The sequence below is a fragment of the Lygodium microphyllum genome, chromosome 12 (genome assembly GCF_053477565.2).
Source record: "Lygodium microphyllum isolate KBCC chromosome 12, Lygodium_microphyllum_v1.1.10, whole genome shotgun sequence".
Taxonomy (NCBI): domain Eukaryota; kingdom Viridiplantae; phylum Streptophyta; class Polypodiopsida; order Schizaeales; family Lygodiaceae; genus Lygodium; species Lygodium microphyllum.
Window position 1 is genome coordinate 99,081,883 of NC_141146.1, and position 7,655 is coordinate 99,089,537.

Sequence of the window (7,655 nt, forward strand, 5' to 3'; positions counted from 1 at the left end):
TATGGAATATGCGGTATTTAGTGCTTGCAAGAGAGGATCTACCAATCAAGTTGAAGGCAAAGCCTTAACAACCAAATCCACTCAAGCCTACATGAATATGAAATATGCGGTATTTAGTGCTTGCAAGAGAGGATCTAACCAATCAAGTTAAAGGCAAAGCCTTAACAACCAAATCCACTCAAGTTGTTTGTCATTTTTTGCTTGAAGAAGTGTTTTGTAGATGTGGTTGTGTGGGTAAAGTAACTGCAGATAGAGGAGAGTTGGTTGCTGATGAGGCACACAATGTCTTTAATCAATAGGGTATTAATTTGGCTTTAACATCATCCTACAACCTTGAAGGCAATGGAAAGAGTGAGAGAGGTCATCAGCCTATTCTCAAAGCTCTAGCAAAGTCTTGTATAGGAAAGATCAAAGAATGGCCTAAAATGCTACCTTTTGCATTATGGGTTGATCGGACTACTCACAGTTCAGTGACTGGCTATATGCTAGCTGAACTTATGCATAGACAACAACCAATTATGCCAATTGAAAAATCTATTCTCACATGGAGTCTTCTACCTTGGGAGGAAGGCATCAGTAGAGAAGAGTTGCTGACTTTGCGCATATGGTAGCTAGAAAGAAGGCCTGAAGATGTTCAAGCAGCTATTGAGAAGCTAAAGACAGCAAGACTAAAGAACAAAAGAAAATTCGATAAGCGACATCGGCTTGGCTAAGAGCAAATTCAAGAAAATGACTAGATGCTTGTCTATGACAAAACTGCCTAGACAATCAATACAGTGCTTCTAGGAAGATGGTAAAGCGTTGGTTTGGCCCATATGTGGTAAAGATCATTCATGACAATGCCACATATTCATTGGTTGAATTGGATGGAACAAGCATGAAGATACCCATAGCTGGAAAAAGAATCAAGCTCTTCAAACGAAGAGAAAGTTCAACATATGAGCTAGAAGACTTGAATATAATTCAAGAGTATGAAGACATAGAGGAAGAAGAAGAAGCAAAAGATGAAGGCATTGACATGGCAAAAGATACTTCTTTTGACACTGCAAATCCATAAGACTTTGGCACATGCCAGAGGATGTGCAGGTTAGGAGGGGATGGATGTCGTGCCGCTATGCGCACACCGTGTAAAAAAAAATCTAGAGTGTGGCTTCCTTTTAGATTTAGAGAGCCAATGCCACTTTAGGCATTAGTATTAGTGTCCATAGTTCAAAATAGTAGATTTTTTTGGACAAGTTTTTAGTCAATTTTTGATATTCTAGATATTATCTCTTGTAAAAATCCATAAAACTATAGATAACTTCTAGATTATGAGGACATGTAAAAGAAAGCATGTAGATTTCAGCCAATTTGAGAGGATTTTATGTAAAAAAAGAGATTAGTGAAATTCCACGACGTGCGATCGCTATTTTCAGGTAGTGAATAGCACTCTGAAAGTGGGAGATGAAGAAGGAGTTATCTGGCAGGATTCTTGCAAGGTGTCCTAGTATTTAACCCCCCTTTCAGAGTCATTGGAAGCATCAGATTGGCGATCTGAGCAGCATAGAGGAAGGTATTATTTTGTACACATTTTTGTCTATTACAGTTGTATTTTCTCATAATGCTGAAAGAAATTGACAAGCTTATTCTCTGTTAGTATTCTTCTATATTTTCTAATTCTTTTTGGGAGTATTCTTCTACATCTTCAATCTCTTCGAACCCCTTCTCTTTCGTCTACTCCTCTCCTTGAATCTACCTACACCTTGCTGTCTCTTATTTTCAAGAACTTGGCTTGAAACCTTCAACCCTTCTCTTGTCTCTACCATCTTCGAAGTCTAAGCTCTTGAACCCCCATATATTCTTCTCTTGCCAAACCCCTGTGTGACCTTCAACCCTACGTACTACGATAGCACATTTTTTTATATGCTCCACACAGAAATGTCATCCACGCGACCACACTACACTATATATTTTGCACTGTACATTGAAACAATTAATTAGTTGTCACAAGCAATACATTGATACAACAGCTTATAAAACATGTGGTCACCGTTGGACTACATCCCCTTGAGAATTCCCACTCCTTAGTAGAGACCTCCACCCCTTCACGAGAGGTTGGGATCAAAAGCTCCATGTAACCATCACATAGACATAAACTACAACATCTCCTCCATGCCCTCGGGATATCGAATCAGTTGATGGAACATACTACATCGAAATTCGAATCACGCTTCTTTCCAATCTTTCTTGTCTTGGTCATACCTAGCAAGCCACATCTCCATGGAGGCATGGTGCAACATACAAAAATGATTCACTTTCTCCTCCATTATAGCATCCATCCTTTTTTCTACCCCATTTCCAACCACCACATCTTTGGTCAGTCTATCATCGTCCTTCAGCCGACCATAGCATACTGTTGTCTGAATCCATCGTTAGTAGCCACTGTGAAATATGCACTAACACCTCAGACACCAACCAACCTTCATCCATGCTACCTTATGGTCGAGTTCATTGTCACACAAAGCCTTTTAGGGTTTTCATGAAGAGCTCCAAGAAGAACATCCATCGCATATGGATAGGTCCAACAATCTCCACTTCTCTACAAGATGCACTAGGATGTGGGTTTGTATTATGAGCATACTGTTGGGCAGGTACTTCTCAAGGAGACAGACCATCTCCACTACTCCTTGCCTTGCAGATTCAATAGAGGATGTATTGATCTCCTTCTATGAGATCCATTGCACTAAATTTGACAACCTAGAAACCACCTCGCGTATTTCTAAAGTAAGGCATCATGCGATCATGATCGGTAGTATAAAGTACCACAAATGAAGAAGCATTACAAACAAAGACTACACTTTAAATAGCAAAATAAGTAGGCCACTTACAATCCATTCATAGTACAAACCTGACATATCTTATACTAATCATGGGATTTTAGCCCTGATAGTTGGTCGTCTTTAGAAAATGCGCATCTAAGAGAACGCATCATACTTGTCAGAGTGTGGATAGACCTGATAATTTGCTTCACAATGCGTTCTTCTTTAGTGGAAAAAACCCAAGGAGCGCGAGGTAGTTGCAAGCAACCATTAGTACTCGACTGTGGCCAAAGTGCATCCATCTCGCCTACTGCCTTCAAATCCATTCGTGCCCTTGCAGTGCCTCTCTTTCCATATGATGTGGTTCCATAGTAAGCTACCCATATTCTTGAAAGAATGCATGGGATCCAATAAGTGGTTGATTTGTAAGTGGGTCCAATATGAAAACTCATAGAAAACTGAGGACCATCACATTCCATTTGGATGCGACTTTGTGTAGACCATTTTCAACTCGTACCAGCTTTGGGCATTCATTCATGTTGGAGGTCATCCAAGAAAACCTTCCCTCAGTTCATGACCCTCCAACAAGAAAGCGGCGTGTCCTTGATATACCATCTTCTTCATGGTTCGTGACCTTCAGGAGTCTAATTGTGGCCCTCACACTGGACATGCATGATAACCTGAGGTAACCCAATACCTCTAACTTATGAATACAAACTTGAACAAGTTATAAGGGATATGACCAATGAGAATAGAAGCCTACTCACCTGAGCACTCCCCGAATCTTGAAAATTCATGTATGGTACACATGACAATGTCTCGTATATTGGCAGACCGTCGACCATCACACTTGTTCATATCTTCCATGGTGACCCCCTCCTCCGACAAAATATTAAGCTCATCGACTAATGGATGGAGATAGACGTCCATATTCTTGACTTTGTAGCGGCTAGGAATGAGCAAGATAAGGATCAAGTATCCTTTCTTTGTAGAAAGCCATGGTGGGATGTTGTAAATAACAAGGACTACAGGCCAAACACTGTAAGAAGTTGAGTAGAGACTGAATGGGTTTACGCCATCTATAGCAAGACCGAGCTGAAGATTCCTTTGCTCTCGTGTAAAGCTTGGAAAGGTAGAGTCAATGTGGTTCCATGCACGTGAATCCGTTAGTATTCGTTGGACTCCATATGTAAATCTATTCTGTGCATGCCACGTTGTCAAGCTCACCAAGCCCGACGTATGAAACATGTGATGTATACTGGGGGATAAGTGGAAAATTTCTAAGAACTTTCCAAGGGATGGTTTATCCTTGCAAGTTCTATTGATACCTGTGAGCACCACACTTTGAACATGTCTCCATAGTCTCGTACTCTTCTCGAAACAGCACGCAATCGTTGACACATGCATGGATGCTGCTGTAGTCCATGCCAAGCTTTCGTAAAAAATATCATGTATTTCCAAGTGGTAATATATGATACTTTAGCAACCTGGAAAGAAATCATAAAACTCCTTGAAAAAACACAATTTGTTTTTATAATGGTGTTGAAAAGAAATCAACAAAGCGTATGTAGAAGGTACCTGAATAACTTGGTCACACTCATATCACTCCACCCGTATTTTGCTTACACATTTAGGAGTGTAAGCAACATCTTCAGGTGAGATAATCGACATCCATCATATAATGGTATAGATGCTTCCTCTCTAAGTGGATTAGATGTCTCGACATCCATGGGTATCAATGCATCGATCATTGCCTCCATCTTAGGCTCCAAGATTGTAGGAAAGTCTAAAAGGTTTCATGTCTCCTCTAGTATTGATGGTATAGACTAGGTAGTGCCTTCCAAGTGGTGGATTGGCTCAGGCACTCCATCCATCGCACCCCCACGAACTCTTCTAACTTGCCGCAATAGGTGCACTCCTCCTTGGGATGAGACGTCACCGCCCTATATAAATTTTACGGCCACATCCAATGTTTTTGTAAATGATTTTCAATTAGTTTGTAAATATAATGCATGATTGATATACATTTTTCTTACTGTTTGCTTAAAGTTTGAGATTGCCTGATCAATTATCTCTGATTGAAACTCGCCAAAGTGTCTACATCTTTTATAGACAAGTGACGCTTTCATCTAATTGCCAGCTTGCATTGAGAGCAAGGACACGAGACACGTTGATTAAGATATGCCTCGCGATCTTGAACATCATGACCTTCACCGTTTTCCATTTTTTCTATGTTACGACAAACAATTTTTTTTTGTTCTCATTCTCTTTTTCTTTCTTAGTTTGTTTGAGAAGGGATTTCTTCTCTTAATTTGTTTTTGTTCTCGCCCCTTTCTCTTTCTTTCTCTCTCTCTCTTTCTTTGTTGCCCCTCTCTTTGTTTCTCTCTACCCCCTTATGTTTTCTCTCTCATTCTCCTCTCTCCCTCCCTCTCTCTCTCTCTCTTTCCCCATTTCTTTGTTGTCTTTCATGTTTATTCTCTCTCTCATTCTCTCTTTCTTTTCCTTTTTTCTTCTCACTCTTTCATTTCCTATCTTTCTTTCTCTCTCTCTCTCTTTCTTTGTTGCCCCTCTCTTTGTTTCTCTCCACCCCTTTATGTTTTCTCACTCATTCACCTCTCTCTCTCTTCCCCCCATTTCTTTGTTATCTTTCATGTTTATTCTCTCTTCCTTTTCTTCTCCCTCTCTCATTTCCTATCTTTCTTTCTCTCTCTCTTTCTTTGTTGCCCCTCCACCACCTTATGTTTTCTCACTCATTCTCCTCTCTCCCTCCCTCTCTCTCTCTCTCTCTCTCTCTCACTACAAGGATTTAAGTCTATAGCGACGGTGGGTAGCGATGCGAGTACCGGCGTCGCTATTTGCGTCACAAAAGCGATGCAAATAATGACACAAATAGTGATGCTCCACAGGAAAAAAAAACAGGCCGAAACCGAGTGCAGGTTTATTTTGCATTTTTGCATCTTATTTTTTGATAGCGAGAGCGAGAGAGAGAGAGTGAACGTCGTAAGAGAGGGAAAGAAAGAAGGCTTGCCACGGCCGCCACTGCTACCGTTGTTCGCGAAGGAGAGGAGGAGCCTTCATCACGAAGAGGAGCCACCCTACAGTCGCCATATCTCATCGGTGAGTCTCTCTCTCTCTTTCTTTTGCTTGTTTAGGGTTTAAATCACTTTCTCTTTTGCTTGTTTAGGAGAGGAAATGAGAGAGAAAGAGAGGGAGAGGGAGAGTGAGGGAGAGAAAGAGAAAGAGAGAGGGAGAGAAAGAGAAAGAGAAAGAGAAAGAGAGGGAGAGAAAGAGAAAGATAGGGAGAGGGAGAGTGCATTCTCTCTCTCCCTCTCCCTTTTGCTTTTGGAGTGTTAGGATATATTGTGAGAGGGAGAGGAAATGAGAGAGAAATAAAGGGAGAGGGAGAGGGAGAGGGAGAGGGAGAGGGAGAGGGAGGGAGAGTGCATTCTCTCTCTCCCTCTCCCTTTTGCTTTTGGAGAGTGTTAGGATATATTGTGAGAGGGAGAGGAAATGAGAGAGAAAGAGAGGGAGGGGGAGGGGGAGGGGGAGGGAGGGAGAGGGAGAGGGAGAGGGAGAGGGAGGAAATGGAAGAGGTTGTGGGCAAAACCTTTGTGGTATGAAGGAGATACTCTCAATAAAAGGCCATCTTTGTCTCTACTTTCTATATCAGTGTTATCCATGTCTTGACATCTAATTGAGCAAGGTCTATTTTTATGACTTGAATTTACTATTAACCACCATCATCTTTGTCTTCCAAAGGTTCACTATTGATCCTCTATGCATATAAAATGTTTGCAATGCATCCATGTGTCTTTAAAAGCCCTCAAGAGAGTCTGCAATCAATACCACATCATTTGCATACAATAAAATGGATATCAATATGCCTGCTAATTGGTCCCCCCGAGCCTACATGCCCCATGCTCTATTCTCATCTCTCTTTGCCCATGTTCTAAGCTCATATTTCTACTCAGGCACACTAACCAATTGTAATGATTTACTTTTGATATTTTACTATAACTAATTACAATTCAATTATGTTATTCTATATATAATTCTTCTGAAAAGAAAGTTTTGGTCTTCCATCAATGTGTTTTCTTTGTAATAATATTTTTAATTTGGTAAAAGTATAACATTCTACCTCTTGAGAATGTTGGGGTTTTGCACATAATTACTTAGTGCATCATTTGTACCAAACAAAAATTATTGTATGTTCTTCTTTTATGAACAAAGAGAAGTAGATGCATGATAATGCATGAGTAAGATGTAGACTCACAACTTCAGAATAATACAAGTAGCCCCAACAAGTGCTACTAGGAGATCATCTAGTGTGTTTGTATCGTATACGTATACCCATTCTTATGTTTATATAATGGCAAGTACCTTTGTCACTAAAAATTTCAAGGGCACTGAATAAGTTTTTGAGTTTGTCCACAAAAAATGGCATCAGATGAGTGTTAACAAGAAAGACTACTCCTCCATCGCTGCATTTGTCCTCTCCTTATGGATGCATGTAGGGGAAAAGGGTAGGAGGTGACCTCCCTCAACACTTCAAATTCCAAGTCACTTAGGATGGTGGGAAATCAAAGCATAGTCATATGCCACATAGGTAAAGGAAAAGAGTATTGATGTCGAAACTATTTGTAAGGCCCTCTTCTTTGATAGGAACCAAGAAGAAAGACATAAAATTTTTATGTAATCTAAAGCAAGCATTCTATGTCAATGGAAGCTTTATGCACTATTGAAATTTTTTCTACTTGATGGGGAAGGTGCTAATAGATCCAAGACAAAACATCAAGACAAAACATCAAACCATCCTGCGATAGGGGTACTGCATCCAATGAGTATCAAGAGAGCATG